Source organism: Protopterus annectens, chromosome 1.part0, assembly GCF_019279795.1.
Source record: "Protopterus annectens isolate FY-2018-M chromosome 1.part0, PAN1.0, whole genome shotgun sequence".
NCBI lineage: Eukaryota > Metazoa > Chordata > Ceratodontiformes > Protopteridae > Protopterus > Protopterus annectens.
The window spans coordinates 840,015,715-840,035,145 of NC_056725.1; positions in this window are offsets into that span (position 1 = coordinate 840,015,715).

The window sequence follows — 19,431 nt, forward strand, 5'->3', positions numbered from 1 at the left end:
TGTGTGCATGTGTGTGTGTTTGCGTGCATGTGTGCTTGTGTGTGTGTGTGCATGTGTGTGTTTGTATGTGTACATGTGTGTGGGTGTGTTTGTATGTCTACGTGTGTGTGTGTCTGTGTTTGCGCATGTGTACGTGTGTGTGTCTGTGTATGTTTACATGAGTGTGCATGTGTGTTCATGTGTGTGCATGTGTGTGTGTGTGTGTGTGTGTGTGTGTGTGTGTGTGTGTGTGTATTTGTATATGTGTTTTCGTGTGTCTGTGTGTTTGCATGTGTACATTGTCTGCATGCATTTGTGTGTGTGTTTGTGTGTGAGGTGTGTGTACATGTGTGTACATGTGTATGTGTGTGTGTGTTTGTATATGTGAGTGTGTCTGTGTTTGTTTGTGTGTGTGTGCACTTGCGCGCGCACGTGTGTGAACATATGTGTGTGTGTTTGTATATGTGAGTGTGTCTGTGTTTGCGTGTGTGTGTTTGTGTGCATGCATGTGTGTGTGTGTGTGTGTGTGTGTGTGTGTGTGTGTGTGTTTATGGGTTTGTAAATGTGAGTATGTCTGTGCTTGTATGTGTGTGTGGGTTTGTATATGTGAGTGTGTCTGTGTTTGTGTGTGTGGGTGTTTGCGTGTATGGGTGTGCTCGTGTATGCATCTTTGTGTGTGTGTGTGTGTGTGTGTGTGTGTGTGTGTGTGTGTGTGTGTGTGTGTGTGTGTGTGTGTGTGTGTGTGTGTGTGTGTGTGTGTGTGTGTGTGTGTGTGTGTGTGTGTGTGTGCATGTATGCATCTGTGTGTGCGTGTGCTTGTATGTGCACGTGCATGTGTGTGTGTCTGCACGCGCACATGTGTGTGTGTTTGTATGTGTGTGTGTGTGTGTGTGTGTGTGCATGTGTGTGTTTTTATGTGTATGTTTATGTGTGTGTGTCTGAGTCTGTGTATGTGATTATGTTCGCATATACGTGTGTATGTGAGTGTGTGTGTGTGTGTGTGTGTGTGTGTGTGTGTGCATGTGTCTGTGTGTGTGTTTGTATGTGTACGTGTGTGTGTGTCTGTGTGTGTGTGTTTGATTGTTTGTGAGTGTGTGTTTGTATATGTGAGCGTACCTGTGTTTGTGTGTGCTTTTCTGTCTGTACGTGTGTGTGTGTATGTTTACGTGAGTGTGTGTGTTCGTGTGTGTGCATGTGTGTGTGTGTGTTTGTTTGTATATGTGTGTTCGTTTGTCTGTGTGTATGTTTGCATGTGTACGTGTGTGTGTCTGCATGCATGTGTGTGTGTGTGTGTGTGTGTGTGTGTGTGTGTGTGTGTGTGTGTACATGTGTGTACATGTGTATGTGTGTATATTTGAGTGTGTCTGTGTTTGTGTGTGTGTATGTGCACGTGTGTGCACATATGTGTGTGTTTGTATATGTTAGTTTCCACTGGGATGTGTTCCCCTAGGTTGGCTCTGGCTCTGAGTGGAATGCAACAGAGTTCACAGAGTTCTTGTAGTGTATCCCTGTCCACCCTGTAACACTCTACAGCCTCCAGGTCATGTGGCATATGAAAAGTTACCAGGAGCCTTAAAACTCTTCTTCTCAGCCTAGACCTATTGGCACCAGCAGCAGCACCATTGGCTTCAGCTTGTACCACATACAGATGGATCAAAGCAGCAGCAGCCCTAACATTCTGTCCCTGTAGATGTTATGTGTCTCTACTCTACCAGTATTGAAGTATGCAGGAAAAAACAGTATGGAGACTACATGGATGCTTTATAGCTTGTTGAATAGCTCCACCATGTTGGATTGGTTCATTGACATGCAATTTAACTGCTTATGCTGTAATTAGCATCAATTAAACACACCTGTTGCTTGCTCATTAGTGTACTATGTGCACTTCCACCCAACTTTGAGGACCTCCATGCACTTCTGCATAAATAGGGTAAGCACAGGCAAAATTTGTATTACTTTCCTCTGTTCCCGTGACATTGAGCACAAAAAGTGAAGGAAATGTTGCAAACCCTGTACTAGAACCCAGGACCATCTAGACTCCAGACGTACACATACATGTGCTGCCACAGGAAGTTATATGACAAGCACATAGAAACATGCCTACATTCCTCCACTTGCCATGATTGTCCTAAGCACCATATCACACAATGACCAAAATAATAAAAAAGTACTTAAAGTAGACAGAGATGACACATTTTGTCAACAAATGAAGAGGAGGTTGCATCTTAATGAAACAAACCTTGTGAATTTTGCACTGCTTACATGCATTTTCACTCTTTCATTAGTGGACCGGAGTTCCACTGTGGCAACCCCTTTCCCGAAAAGCCGAAAGACACAACAACAACAACAGACCTACATGTATACATCTGTAAGTGTAACCTGACACACCCCTGATGCCATCATTTACTGTTGCCATCCATTGAAAACAAACACTGAGGGAGTACCTAGATGATGTGAACTTCCCTACAAAGTTTCAGTTTATTGGGATTCAGCAATTCTAATGAGTTCAGATCTAATCTGTATCTTCACTGTGCTGACAGCCCTGAATCTAAATGGTTGGCAACCATGTAACCAGGGAAACTGAGGAGGAGCCAAACACACAATGGAGGGTATTACTTTGCCATATATCTGCACAGAGGAGTACTGTTTTTGAGAAAATATACCTGCATTTTATCAGCTACATATTGCATATGCTTACATGCTAATATAAATAGTCTGTTTCATGGGGTTACACTTTTAGCTGTCTACATTAGATACAAATGTATTTTTCATTTGGGGTGGGAGATTGAAGCTGCATTTATGTCATGGCACTTTAAAAGGATTTGTTGCTATTGTTCCTCTCCTTTTGTTGCATTCACCTTGTACAGAACTGGAATCATGTGTCTGCTGTCACATGTTAAGATCAGTTCTGTACACATCTAATGACTTTTACTTGTTCTTTTGTCCATGTAGACTCCTTTCCATGGCTGCATTTGAAGTTTTCACATACATGGGGAGCATCAGCATGGAGTCTACACAGTTGCTTTAGAGCTTGCTGAATCACTCCACTATGTAGGTTTGTTTGAGTAGCATACAATTCAGCTACTTATGCTGTAGTTAGCATGCCATGGTATTTACTTTGTGCATGAGTGCAAGCCGCTACATGGAGTTTACCAAATCTGAAAATATTCGTGGGCATGTGTGCATCTCACACCGCAATATGCACATGGTGAAAAATTACTGTGTAGGCTTTATTGAATCCCCCCATGTGTATAATAAATCATCAGCATATAATAATAATAATATAGGAGAAAATTCAAAAGAAAACCAGATGTCTGTCTTTTCGTGTAGTGTACTTCCTGACTAAGATATATAGAAAATAGTATGATGCTCAAAGGACACCCCTGACATATTCCTTTCTTCGTGGACATAGGTTATCCTATGTGTTCATTAACAGTGGGTGTGATATGAGAAGGAGTATAAACTTCAAGTAAGTAAGTAAGAAATTTATTTCCAGTCTTTAAATTGTGAAGAATATGTATAAGTATCGTATGGCTGACAGAATCATTTGTTTCACTATATCTAAATGACAGAGAAGATCATCTCTTTATCAATGAGATAACTTTGCATATATGTTTTAATAATCTATAATAAACCCATGGTCCCTAAGGATCTTGTTATTCCTCACATTTCAGGGGATGAACAGTCATGCAATTGCGTTTTTCATCTATGTTCAACCATGTAAGTTAGCAATTTATAGTCACAATCTAATAAGGAGATCAGTCTACAAGAGTCCATTTGTTTTTCTGAGTAACCCTTCCAAAACCATAATTAATAATGTCATATAGCATGTGGTGTGATATTCTAATAGTACCTTTGAAAATAAAAAAAAAACATTAGTTATAAAGTTTTACCAAAATATGAAATTGCCATTTCTATAATTGCTTATAAAAACAGTATGATATGCCATCTTCTCCTAGTTATGCTATTCTGTGGCTCTGTCACAATACAATACAAATTTTTGCATCACAATTCTTTTTCAAAACCTCAGTATTTAATGTATTTTAGGTTCCCATAACTAGAAGTGTAAAAGTGGCTGCAGTATGCTGAAACATACACGCTAAATAATATTTTATATAATTTAGAGTTGATACAGACTCATGAAATGTCCTGATATCTTCAGTGATAATATTAGTCATCTTAGTAATCTTCTGCTTATCTGCAATAGTAACAGGCATTATATCTGTTTCTTTCCCGTACTCCGAAATTTAATATTATGCAAGCATAAAGTAGTTCACAGGTGATTACTAGGTTCATGACCTTAGTGGCTTTTATAAGCCAAGCCATGCTTCCCAATGTGAAAATTAAAACCTGTACTATATGTCTTTGAGGTAAACACCTTAACCATATGGTAACCCCAACCCAAAAACTGTTATAAGGGAGCTGTGAGAACAGTTAAATGTATTATTCATACACACACACACACACACACACACACAAGTCATCCATGCTATCTATGTAGGTTACACAATCTAGTAGACAATATACTAGTCACAAGTGCCACAGCAGAAGGCTCATTATGATGTTCAACAGCAGTTTTAACATCATCACAAAGAATATTACAAAACATTCAATCCTTATAATGCCTTAAAACGTCTGCATAATGATTACAATCAGTTTGTGCCCCTATAAACAGTCCCCACTTCTACTCAGCCATTAATTTTTGCTTTAAACATATTGACCTTTCTATCCAAATGGAGTTGGCAAATTTCAAGAAAAGATAATCTTTCCATATTTTCTGGAAACATAGTCTCACATTAAAATACTCATAACAAGTGAAAAATATTTTGAACCTATGTGTCTGATACATTTGATTACTTAAAGTAAGCCTAATGTTATCCAAGTGCTTTGTGATCAGAAAAAAAAGTTTTTAATAGACTAAGAAGAAAACATGCAATTAATCTGTACATAACATCCTCAAGACCTTGGAAGCACAAGGAAAAGTATTAACCTCAAAAGGAGAAAGGAGAAATCCACAAATCACAGAGCCAAATCCACAAATTTATTTGTTAGCGCTTTCATGCACCATCAATACGTGCATTTCCTCAGACAAAAAATTAAAAAATTAAACTGCTTAAATACAAAAAAACACATCAATTAACACATTAAACAATTAATTAATTGAATCATATAAATTAAATTATGTTATTAACCTACCCAAAGCTTTGCTAAACACAACACCTAAAAATAACCTGCTCCTGAATAATAATAAAACTATATTATCCAATTGCACATATTAAAAAATATATATATAAATTTTAAAACAGAATATTTAGTTTATGTCAAGTATAAATATCATATTATAAATTTTTCAAATATTTAATTTACCTGCAAAAATTACCGTTCCAAGGCTTTTAGTCTAAGTATACATTTTATGGAACACATATCATTAACACCAGGATAAACATATGCATTTGTGCGTAATTGCCACAGCAATTCTTGTTCTTCAAGTTGAAAATGCCATGGTCCACCTCTAGGATTCTTAGAAACATTTTGTACTACCACAAACTGAAAACTATGTGTACTATACTCATTAATGTGTCTTGGATTTTCTGGAAACATAGTCTCACATTAAAATGCTCATAACAAGTGAAAAATATTTTGAACCTATGTGTCTGATACATTTGATTACTTAAAGTAAGCCTAATGTTGTCCAAGTGCTTTGTGATCAGAAAAAAAGTTTTTTAATAGACTAAGAAGAAAACATGCAATTAATCTGTACATAACATCCTCAAGACCTTGGAAGCACAAGGAAAGTGCTGTAACATATTTTTTATAAGTATGAACATCCAAATATTCATGACTTCTCCCCTTCCCTTTTCTCTCTGAAAATAATACTGAACTAATTTTGTCACCCTGGATTATAATTTAATTTGTCTTCAATCAGATTTCTAGCAAGTGCCACAGCTGATGTCTTTTATAAACTAAGGTGTAAACATATATTTTAATAAACCTCCATGTGCGCGTTTTATTTGTTATATCTCATTCAATAATACTGTAACATAAAACTGAGATTTCTGAGTTAAGATAAAAGTTACAATTCCAGAGCATGATTCTAAACAGAGAAAAAACAAAATCCTTTACTCCTTAAAGAATCGGAGGCATTGGCTTGGTCCATAACAGAAACCCATCTGACATCCTACAAAAAAACAAATACCAAAATGTAATTGTTTTAACCATTGTAACATTGCCCATCACCTGGTATAATTAATCCAGCTATTGACATTTAAAGTGATTTATTTCATTATTGGGCTTGTTTTTTTTTTACTTTGTGAGATTTCATGGTTTCTGTAAAATCGTCACTATTTCCAGTTTTTGCTAGAATTAGTTTCATCCATTACTTCTCAACTGTACTAAATTCCTCAGTATTTACCAGTTTTGAGTCAAAATAATGGGGGTGCCATAAATTCTTAAATGGCCCCTTTAATTCACGATTTTTTTTCAGCTTTAAACTTATGGCTGATGTCACCATGCATCACCAGCTATTTCACAAAGGGCATGCATAATGACATCAGCTTCATAAGGCAGTGCCTGACTGCCTGTTGGACTTGGCAACTGGGGTGGGAGTTTCAAATTCAAGCCATCGTGGGGGGTGACAATGTTGTAGTTGCTACTAGTAGTTAGTAGTTATTTTCTTCTGCAATGGCTCTCACACAGCTGCTGGCCTTGCATCATTTTCTTTTCACTTACAATTATGCATTTGAATAGGACAGCACTTCGCATGGCATATTTTCCAGGGCTAACTTCAAGGACTTGCCACATGATAACTATGGCTGTTTTTTCATTGATTGAGATAATTTCCTCTTCAGATACATTCTGAACTACCTCTGTGACTGTCACTTTGTCCTTCTGCATGATCACTTTCCAAAGAAGGATCAAGCAACTTCTGAGGTATTTAAACATAAAAGAGTCAGCCAGGACTTTTCAAATTAGTACAATGTTGCATCTTTTAGTCTTGTACCGCAGGGATTGCCCATCCAGGATTGCATCTCTTCCTTTAGAATATGCTGTTAGAGCATCAGTAGTTAAGGTGAGATGCCTGTACACATACAATAGCATTCTTTAAGGGATCTTCCACATACAGTGTCTTCTCTTGTTTTAATTTACTGTCCGTTTTTTAAACTTTGTATTTTAAAACAATGAGGAGTGATTTCAGATGTGCTTTTATAGAATATGAAAATACATTCACAGAACATATTTTAAAACGCACTTATTTAATAAGTATAACTTAGATACACATCTGTATGCTGAAGTGTTTCCTTCCCTTTGTCTATGTTTTCCTTCTTTTGTGTTGTCTTTCATGTCTTGTCCTTGACAGTCCTTTATCTCATTGTTACACTTGCCGATAAAGATGTTGGACACTATATAAAACAATAAAGGGCTTTATTCAACTACAGTAGTTCATGGTATTTAACTGCTACTGTGAAGTGTGAAATGTAGGAGATAAAAGTTCCTGTCTCCATCCTACAGGCAGTGGAAGCAGGGCTGTTTGGAAATAGCTTTATTGAAGCTAGCCTTTTGGGCATTGTGTCATTATAGGATGTCTGCTGGGCATGTAATTTTTTTGGCTGCAGAGAGAGATTTCGGTTTTATTTCTGAATTACTTTGACTAGTGGTGCTGTCATCAAGGTCATAAATTGCAAAAGGCACGTTTCTGTAAAATAATAGAATGCAAAAGATATTAGTGAATCTAACTTGTGTGGTATTATGTTATGTTATACTGTACATTAAGTACAATGTGGATTTGTAATTGTTTCAGTTCTCAAATCAGGGACAGAGGTAAACCTTTGGAGAGACAAGGGTCATGATCCCGACTTAGGGACAATTTGTGTTTGTATACATTTGGCTTCCACTATAACTACAGGCATTACATTTGGATGATGTTACAGCCTGTCCATGGCTCTAAAATTCCCATCTTCAAAATGTGGACCAAATAGGCAACAATGGATTATCAACTGAATCTCTTCATTCTTTTCTACCTAGCTCCTGGTGTGGTCAAAATGATGAGACCACTACTAATGCAGTCTTTCTTCCCTTTTTTATAGCCATTGAAAAAAATGTATAATCTTGAGGGAAATTTTGGTCTGTGCAAACACTGTTAAATAATTCAGGATATGTTGGAAAGGCTGGGTTAATATCTGATGGTTTAATGATTTTGACAGCAATTTGTATGCATAAATTGAGGGATTCAGTCAGGGGCTGTAACTGATGTATTTCAAATGTTTTCTACTTCAAGCTGATCTTCAAGTTTTGTAATGAAATGTTTCCACTCTAACCATTTTTAATATGAATCCTGGGTCTGTGGATAGTTGTGCATTTCATAATAAAAAATAATACATACTGTAAACTCAGGTAGTTACTAAAATAACAGGTTTTGCATTTTTATGTATTTTCTGAGGGATATGAATCCTGACACTCAAACATCTGTATGCTATTTATAGGTGACAATCAGAAGGTCGAAGTGGGTTTGGTCGAACCCACTTCAGTCAAAGTCAAGAGCCCGAATGGCAACAATGTCGACCCCAACATGCTCAAACTACGATTCTTGCCCCCATCTTGACCCATGTTAAAGCCTGTTCCGAGGTTTACAGTGAGTTGTATTTCGACAATGTCGGAATTCGACATTGTCGATTTCGTGGAAGTAGGTTGATGATCCCATCATTTGATGGGGTCAGGTTTGATCTTCTGATGGTAAACCGCTATTATTATTATTATTTAGCGACTTCAATGTTCATGTTGGAATCCCACAATTCCATCTGAGTCGGGTTACATTATATATGCAAATTTTATGTTAATCAGAGTCTCAATTTCTGGCCATACTTTTCATGGGCCTTTACCCAGATTTTTGATGTTTCCAGGTTGAGAGGTATGGTTTCATCACCTAATTCTGGAACAAGAGTAGTTGAAGTAGAATTCACATCAGATTTATGAGACACAAGTTTGGCTTCCAACCAGATATGACATGTGTTGAAAAATCCCCCTCTAGATCTGTCTTATTAGAAAAGTCTTGAGCAGCATTTTAGCTAAGTTATTCCCTACGCAATCAATAGAAAAATGTTCTTTGCTGCCATACCTAATTCACAGTTAGAACTATGTCCTACTTGCCCACATGCAAAAAATTGATTGGTGACATGCTTTAACTGACCATTTACCACAAACAATTCTATTCTTCCCTCCCATCCCCCTGCCCAAATTCGCATAGCATCCATAATTTTAAAGACAGGTTGCAACATCTTGCCATATATCTACTTTTCATTGTTTACATCATTTTCCAATAAAGAGTTTTTAGTCCATATCTGAATCTTCCTCAGCTGCAAATGTTTTGTCCAGTTCTTTTGGAATATCAGAAGATCACACATTTGGAAGTCAATATGTATTGGTAATAATATAGCCATGTTAGTACATGGGGAATCTATCCCCAGTCAAAATGCAGAGTCAATTTCATCTTCAAAATTAAAATAATTGATTTTCCAAACTACCTCTGACAACAACGCATTTCTTTCATCATCAACAGGAACTGTGGTGTACATAAACCATGTTGTAAAATGATTATGATTATATCACTTATTTGGTGTTTTTTTTTTTTTTTCATGTTCTGAACAGCAATAGTATCTGAAATCACTATCACCATCTTGCAAACACATCCCTAGCTGCAGGAGTAGGGGTGTTTTATTAACTTTTACATCCAATTTATATCATAAAAAAATGTTAAATCTATTATTTACACTCTCGTTTTATTTACATTCATACCTAAAATATTTACAAGTTGTTGTCTTTTGGCTTTTCCCGGGTTAGGGGTCGCCACAGCAGAACTCCGGTCTGCTAATGATTGGCAGTAGATTTTCACGAACGCCGAGGTGCCAGCTCGACGTTCAACCTTCAACGAAGGCACGCCCATTTACACATCTTTCGAATGCCCACCCAACCACGGGGAGGACATGCAGACTCCACACAGAAGGCACTCCCCACACTCCAGCTGAGAATCAAATGGGAGAACCTCTTGCTGTGAGGCAACAACACTACCGCTGCACCATAGTAATCAACACAAAAGAACTTAATTAAACAATTCCATTTCTATCACTTGTTTCTTTTACATTTACCCTCTATCCCTCCACTCTTTCTTCTAAAACCATCTTCTTATTTCAACTAATACATTACCCTCTTCCATTGTCTTGTTATATAACAAATCTTAATTTTTTCTCACAGCATCCATATTGCCAAAAATAGCACTTTATCCTATTTGCCAATATCATAGTTATCATACTCCCTGTATATCATATTCATGTTTATTCATTTCAATCTGTCCCATCTATTTCATTTTAAACTTTTCCCACAATCCTTTATTCTTTTTGCAATACCAAAAACAATGTTTTGCTGCTCCTTCCTCGCTATATTCAATGCATTTTTCATAGATTCATAGGTTCATACTAGGCTATCTGCCCAAGGGCATTTATAAGCCTAGCCCATAGTTATTTGGCTTTCGCCACCCCTTTAGTTTGAATAAAACTACGCCTATTATTTTGCTGTGCCTCTGTCAAGCAGTGACACTGAAGTAATCCCTGGGGTATATCTGCGATCTCCCATCCATTGGTCAAGATTCCTCTTGAACAAGGCCAGCGAGGTGCTCTGCCTCACATGTACCGGGATTTTGTTCCACAGCATAGGAGTCTCTGGGTGATGAATCTGTCCCTCCAGCACGTTCTATTAATAACCGTGTCAAGGTTTAAGTCTCCCGCCCTTGTGGTTCTGAGGGATCTAGATTTTTGAGGTGAAGCATATTCATCAAATCAGGGTTTGACATGGCCTTATATGTCAGGCACAGGTCACCTCTGAGCAAGCGGTATGAGACTGAATAGAGCTGGAGTTCTTTCAGTCGGGCAGCATAAGACATATTTTTGAGACCCTTTATCCTTTTGGTGAGGAACTTTGGGGCCTTTCCAGCTGCTGCAGGTGTCGGGTCAGATACATTCCGAATGGGGCATTGTACTCAATCATAGGTCTAATGAGTGATGAGTACAGGGAGACGATGACCTCCCTTGATCTAGATGTGAATCCCTTCATGATCAGGTGGGCAATGTAGAAGGTTTTCCTAACTACTTTAGCAACATGAGTGTCAAACAAAAGGCTACTGTCAACCTGGGTCCCCAGATCCCTAATGACTTCTTCTGTGCTCAGTGGATTGCCACCTATATGGTAGCTAGGGGTAACCTTGTTTTTCCCGAAGGGTATGACTATGCATTTCTTGGCATTTAACTTTAGGCCATGGCTCTGGCACCAGTTATCCATTTCTGTGAGGCCCTTCTGAAGGATATCTGTGTCAGATGTGTTTTCGACTATGGCGCCCAGTTTGCAGTCATCTGCAAACTTTGTCAGCCATAACCCTCCTGCGCTTGCTTGTACTTCAGAAAAGTAGATGCCGAACAAGAGTGGACCCAGGACTGAGCCCTGTGGGACACCACTTGTGACAGGCTTTGAGTCTGACATGGCTCCAGCAACTCTGACCCTGTGGGTTCTGTCACTTAGCCAGTTTGCAACCCATCTTGTGATGTATGGGTTTACATTCAAGCTGATGAGTTTTTCGATGATACCTGAGTGGGGTATTGTGTCAAAGGCCTTTGCCAGGTCAAGGTAGGCTGTATGGACTGCCTTTCCTCATCAATGGCCTTGGTGACTGTCTCGAAAAAGTCAACCAAGTTTAAAAGGCATGATCTGCCTTTGACAAAGCCAAACTGGGTTGGATCCAAAGTCTGCAAGTTCCCTATGTCTTTATTTATGAGTTCCATTATGATCCTCTCCATGGCTTTGCAGATAAGGCTTGTCAAGCTAATGGGACGGTAATTTCCAGGGTCGGTGGAGGCACCGCCTTGTGAAGTGAGACCACAGTCGCCGCGGCGCCACTCCTTGGCACGTATCCTGAGGTGAGGCTAAGATTAAACAGCTGTCCTAACTGCGGGTTTAATTCCTCATTGAGTTCGTGGAGCACACAGCCGGGGACACCATCCGGTCCCATGGATGCTGTGTTTTTTGCTTTGGAGAGAGCAGTTCTCACCTGGGCGTTGGAGATGTTTGGGGGGCTACAATCCTCTGGTATAGATATCTCTCCTTTGGGGGAGGGGAGAAGTTTGCACTGAACCTGTCAGCCAGTATTTTGGCAATGTGTGTAGGTTCAGTAATCTTCACAACATTTTGAACTAATTCTGAGCATATCTGGGAGTTTCCTCCTAGGTTTCTAACATAGCTAAAGAAGGCCTTATGATTGTCTTTTGAGTCCTTGCGCATTTTTCTCTCAAAATTTGCCTTGGATGATTTTATGAGAGCTCTTAGTTTTTTACTTATAATGATCAAAGGTGTCTTACCTTTCCAGGATTTTGCTCTATCTTGTAGTAGCTTCCTCCTTTTGTTGTAGAGCTTGTTTATGGCTGGGGTCCACCAGACTGGACGCTTGCCTTTGGTACACAGAGTCTTAGTTTTGTTTGGGATTGCCTGATCCATGCAGTCCTGTAGGTGCTGGTAGAAGGCATTGGTAAGTGATTCAGCGGTTTGAGTAATGTTTACCACTGGCTCAGGGGCCTTAAAGGAGACCACACTAGTTTTTAGAAGTGTGAAGTCGGTTTTTGAGACGCTTTTCACTGTGGTCTTTTTATTTCAGGTGGGGGCGGGATGAGGACCTCCAGCGAGATTAGTTTATGATCTGATCTCACCAGTGAGGGGCATACTTCCGGTGTTGAACATTGTGATCCCATGTTCGTGATGATGAGATCAAGTATGTTTTCTCCTCTTGTGGGATGGTGACTAGTTGTTCCATGGCATTTGAGTTTATGAACTCCAGGAACCTTTGGGCTAGAGTGTTTGGGCTTGAGTAGTGTTCCCAGTCTATATTAGGGTAGTTGAAGTCACCTAGTATGATGGTGTTTGGAGATACATTTATCCCTCCAATGTTTTCAGGAAGGCCATGTGAGGTTCCTGAGTTTGAGAGGGTGGCCTGTAACATGCTACAAATTGCAGAGCAGTCTTGCCTATGGTTAATTGCACCTGGATGGTCTCCGATGCATCGTGCGTTGCCACCAACCTTGAGGTGTGGGTGTCCTTTATGAATATGGAGACCCCTCCTTTCTTGGTGTTGTCCGGATTTTGGGGCCAGAACGCATGATATGAGGTGAAACCTGATAGTGCTGGGGTGCTCTCAGGAGCCTTGAACCAGGTTTCTGTCACAGCACAGACATCGATGTTCTCCATACTGAGAAGGGCCTCGAGTGCGTGCATCTTGAGATTGAGACTTCTGGCATTGAGCAGCATTACCCTTAGTTTTTTTACTTTTTTGTTCTAGGGTGGTAGGTTTAGAATTTGAGCCTTGCCTAAAAAGGCACTATGGGGTGGCAAGAGCCTTTGCCAATATCCGGAAGCCTAGCGGTGACAGGTGCAAGCCGCCCCTTGCGAAGCAGCGTGGCTTGTCCAGCATGTCATCCCAGGCAGACAGACATTGGATCCCCTTTGAATGACACCAAAATTTAAGCCAATTATTAAAGCTGATCATCTTATCACTGTATTGTGGCATCATTCTAGGTGAAGGCAGGATACTGCTCAAGGTCAGGGTCATACCTGCCTGGGCTACATAATCAGAGAGCTCCTCAATGTCTCTTTTCATGTAGTCCAAGGAGGTACGTCTCAGGTCGTTGACACCAGCGTGGACAATGACTGAGTCATATTTGTACCTGCTGTTGAGAGACCTGAGTGCTTGCGTTATGTGGCGGATTCTAGCACCCGACAGGCAGCTTACTGTGACCTTCTCCTTACTTAGTCTGGTGAGCGGGACGTCAGTGTGTCTGACTATGGAGTCACCTATGACAAGTATGTTTGGTGTTGTATTTGGCCTTAAGGGCAGTGACTGCTTTGCACACTGATTTTGGGTTTTATGTGTTGTTTGTGTGGTGTATTGAGTTTGCAGTTGCTTGGGTGTCTGCTTTGGAGGCCTCTGCTGTTTAGGTAAATTTTTACTCAGAGCCTCCGGGTATGTCTTAGTGTGTTTATGTGTTTGATTCAGCGGTGTGGTTGAGTTATGTGAGACTGGTATTGTGGTGTGTGTAGTTGCCTTCTCCTCCTGCCTGGTCTTGCCAGTCCTGAGTTGAGAGAGCTCAGCCTCCAGTCTGGCTAAATAGCTGCATCTCTCACAAGTGTTAGTGTTACGTGGGAGGAGGAGAGGGTTGTCCGTGTACATGAGGCAATTGTAACATTGTCTCAGAATTCCCAGATTCACCAACTGGGCAGGAGAGGACGCCAGCATCTGACCCTTCGACATGCTAGAAAGAATTATGAGTTGGTATGAGACAGAAAAGTAGTGGGCTTAGCAGGGAAGTGGGCACTCCTGGGGGGTTTTGCTAGTGAGAGATTTGTATAATATAGGAGTGCTTGACCTGCAAAGAGAATGCTTATAAGACAAGGGATATGCTTATAAGACAAGTGCTGAGCTTTTTGAGAAGAAAAAGCTATTTGGAACAAGTGCTGCACTTTTTAGTGTAGGTGTAAACTGTTTAGGTTCCTAACAGAGCAGTTCTAAGGGAAAAATTGAAGAACAGACTTTCTGGAGCCAGAAAGAGTTTAACCTTGTTTAACCGGCGCTGCCCGATGCTGCTCTAGTGGCAACTCTGTGCTAAAGCACGTTAAAGCGTGCTTGATAGCAGGGGCTCTATTGCTTTATATTTCATATTCCATTTCATTGCAAACTTCTCTAATAAAATTCTCCACAAAAAACTCTTATTTCATAAAAAATTTCAAAACTTTTCTTTTTGTCTTTTATTGCCTTTTTTCATCTTCCTTTAATTCATTCCATGGGTAAACCAATAATTTAGTTTTTCAAATCAAATTATACGATTCTTTTTCCCCTTCAACCTTTCTTACTTTGTCATTTTATTCCCATATGCTTTTTCTTCCATCCCGTCCTTTTTTCTTTTCCCTGTTTTTTTTCTTCACGTACAGATTTATATTTTTCCTATAACATCATACTTATCATTTCTTTTTGTCTTTGTTTTACCTTTCTCATTATTCAAAATAAATGCATTGATGCTAAATGGCCCACTAGATTTTTTTTTAATTCAAACCACCTTTTTATTATAAACTATCCCTCTTCTCAGTCCTGATCCCCAAATGAAGCTAAAAAATCTCTAATAACTCTTTTTGTTTTCCATTTGAGTCAGAAACATACATTCCTCCCTCGTATGCTATTTTCCTATACATAAATATTCAACATATATTTTCTTCTCTACTACTCTATAACAATTTTTACTTGCTCTAGAGTCTTTCTCCATTGACTTATTAGACTTTCAAACTCACCCAATGTCGCTCCTAAAATCTTTATTTCCTTTCTTGTAAAATATATTCCATTTGTATTCATTTATACTTATCCTTTTGTCCACAAGTTCAGTCCCACTAGGCTAGTAGCCACTTTTAAGGGGAGACCCAAGGTGGTATTTATACTACTAGAGAAAATTTCCCATACTCTTTTCAATAAGTGCCATGAGATCTTTTATATCCACCTGGGCTGCCACCATCTCATGCAGACGGAGTCTCAGTTTAATATCTCACCCAAAAGCCAGCACACTTAAGAGTACAGCCCCCCCCCCTTATAGTGCACTGCATTGTCAGCAATTGATCTATCTGATGTAGGAATAGAGCCCGCAGCCTTTTGCACCAAATAAGAATGTGATACCTGTTGCTGCACTGACATTATCATTTTAACTGCAGACCAGGTATTTCAACAGCTTTTCAATCATTATAACAACCTCCCTTATCGATCCCTTTTTTTTTGTTAAAACTAAATCATCTGAAAATGTCATGCTTTAGTAATATTACATTTCTTTCCATCTCCTAATTTGCCTCCCTCATTTCATACATAAGTCTGTACTACTGCATTCATTACTAATACAAATAAGCGCATAGTCATTGGGCATCCCTGTTTTATTCCACTGTTAATACTTACATTTTCCCCATCCATCTATTTAACATAACCTGCACCCATGAATTTTCATAACTTTTTATTACATTAATATTTTTCTTCTATACCATATGCCTTTAAAATCTGCCAGTGTTTTACAGTTCACTTTAACAAAGGCTTAGCTATATTGCATACCATGTCTTAGTTTTTCATTTTCTTTCAGTATCATTCCTATTACTCTTTCACTATAATTAAAAGTGTTTTCAATTATCTACCCTCTATACCATACATCCCTTCTCCTACTACCTCATCCAGTTCTTTTTCCATCCTTTTTTGTAATTTTTTCATAAATATTTTATAAGTCAGAGTTCCCTAATATTATAGGTCTCCATATTTATATATTTTCTTTCATCCTTTTTTCATATAAATTTTCCCACTCCACCATGTAGGTCTTCTTCCATTATACCTTCATTCATGCATTCATTTAATATTTAAAAAAAAAACTTCTCATTCATCTTTATTCATTTCCTTATAATGCTCATAGCTTACACCATCCTATCATGGCACACTGATTCGTTTTAACCTACGTTTATCACCTTTGCTGCTGCTTCTATGGTTATATAATTTTCTAAAAAAATCCATAGTTTTTTAGATATTTTTAATTTTCCATTCATCTTGGCCATCCATTTCTTCTTTTTCATACACTTTCTCTCCAAAATTCTCTACGATTTCCATATCTTCATTTGCATTTTACATCATCATTTAAGTAGCTTCCATCCCTCCTGCACTCATTTTATTTCTTTTACTAAATAAGGAGAAACCTCCTCTTTCTTTTCTTTCAGAAAAACACTTTGCCAGTATAACACCATTTTTACTTTTTTCTATTTTCTTTTCATATATCCGTTTTTATATTTCCTTTATTTTGTTACGTCCTTCTAGATATTTCTCATAATTCCATAAACTTCCTTTGTATTTCATTTTATTTCTTTTTCATTCTTCTTTCTACTTCTAAGACAGTATATTTTTATATGACTGCTTATATACTGCCTACCACTGAGTCCATATTTTTTATAAAATGGTCTCATTGCCATATGATTTTTCCAAAATATCTCTCTCATTTTTTTATCTTTTTAAACTCTGCAGTTAATCTCTTTATCCCTCTTCTCTTCTTTATAATTTCACCATCTTCCCTTTTTTCCAGACCATACTGCCCTATTATATGAGAAATCTGCCACCTGTACTCCCCTCATATTTCTTGTGTCTTTAAAGTAAACTCCATAATCAATTACAGCCTTACATTTCCCCTTCTATATGTCCATTCTCTATTATTCCCTACTTTTAAAACTCTACATTTTATTAATTCCCTTAACATCTTAACACCCTGTGTTATGTTTCCCTTTTCTTTCCTCAGGTTACAGTTAAAATCTCTTGCCATCACTATTGACATATTTACTAACACACTTTTTAATCTCTTCAGACAATGGTTTTCTCTCTCTCTCATGTTATTATACATTTAAATCACTAATAATCTCATATATTATCTCATTCTCATATCCCTACACTACCTGGTACTGCTATTATTACATTTACAATTCTTATCTCCTTATTTTTATAAGACATCCACGGTGGTGCAGCGGTAGCACTGTTGCCTCACAGCAAGAGGCTCTCCTGTTCGATTCTCGGCTGGAGTGCGGGGAGTGCCTTCTGTGTGGAGTCTGCATGTCCTCCCCTCGGTTGGGTGGGTGTTCGAAAGACATGCGTAAATAGGCGTGCCTTCATTGAAGGTTGGGCATCGAGATGGCACCTCGGCGTTTCGTAGCAATCTACTAACAATCATTAGCGGACCGGAGTTTCGCTGTGGCAACCCCTAACAGGCAAAAAGCCGAAAGACAAACAACATCTCCTTATTTTTATAAGAATTCTTATTCCGGAACATATTCCATTTCCTACTGACTAATTTGCTCCCCTCGTGCTGCCTGCATTATTTTCCCTCTTCTTCTTCATTACACCAGTTATCTAGCATGCAAAAAACATGTACTTTTATTTTTTACACTATTGTAACACAACCAAGCCTCTTATAGTGTTTTGAATGCTATTTACATTTAGTGCTAAAATCATCCTTTTCCTTTTTTGTAAGTTTTTTACTTCCAGATCTTATTTTTCATTTCCTTCTCCCAAGTTTCCGGAAAACTGATCTTTTACTATCGCGTTCTTCTGATCTGCATTTCTCTCGGTCTTCTTCCTTTTACTTTCTTCACTTTCATCCTTAACATCCTGTTATTATCCACACTTCCAAACCCCTAGTCCTTACATTTCTTTCATGTGTTTGACTATATTTGGAAAGAAAAGCAGTTCATCCACATTTCTAGTCCTAAACTGTACACTTATTTTCTTTTTAGTTGTACCCCAAAAAGCTGTGAAATAAATGGTCTTCTCATACTACTCTTACTTTTTCAGTTTCAGTCATGAATCCAGCAAGTTAAAGCTTTTCAAATGTCACTTTACAAAAAATGCTCAGTTTCTAAATGAATCAGCACTCTTGTGTCTTTAATATCAAACCCTAGTGACAAAATAATGTTATCCACAATATCACATCCATTGTCAATTCTATCATTTTAGTTGTTATTCTTATCACTGGTCATCTTCTCTGTGGCTGTTAAACTGCAAACCTTTGTCTCCTCTCTGTTTCTCTTTCCATTGCTGCATCTGTGTAACTTTTTTTTCCTGTTAAAAAAAAACTGTAGCAGAGGTAAACTCTTAAAACTGGCTACTTAACTAGCCAAGAATACCTCCAGTGTTTTCCTTTCAAAAGCTGTTCCTTCTCTTTCCAACCTCTCCGCTTTCTCCTCTTGTAATGCTCTCTGGCATTTTGCACCATCCTGCTTCTTCTCCTTCTTTTGGCTCTGCCTGGTTCATCAAATCTACCAGCACTCGTGTCTCCTATCCTCCAATTTCCAACTATGAAACACTTACTTCATCTCCTTCTCTTTCCTTTAGTGATTTCTCTCCTATTTCTCTCTCCATCTCTGCTGCTCTCTCCATCTTGAAATTCCTGAAATTGCAGTAGCATCCCTCTGGTGCCACCTAGCATCTCCAGAGAATGCTTTACTTTCTCTTTTTCAAAGGGTAGGTTAAGCTTCCCTAGTGCCCTGGCCAGATTCCCCTTAGTATGAATGCCACCTCACTTCTCCCCTAATAAGAGGTCATTGACCTTGTGGGACTTACCCAGTCAAGAAAGTGCAAATAAAATAAATAAAATCCTCATGAAGCTCTGAAGAGCTGCTGAAATCAGCCTGTTTACCTGCCCTGACCCAGCATGCTATAGTGGCAATCTAAGAAAAGACAGAGTGAATCTAAATACACCTGCTACATGTGAGATGCTGTGTTATGTGGGACAGTATATGTAAATACGGAACAGACACAGTTAAACTGCCATTCCTGTTACCTGCACACCCAACATACCTAAGGGGAACATTTCCGTTAAC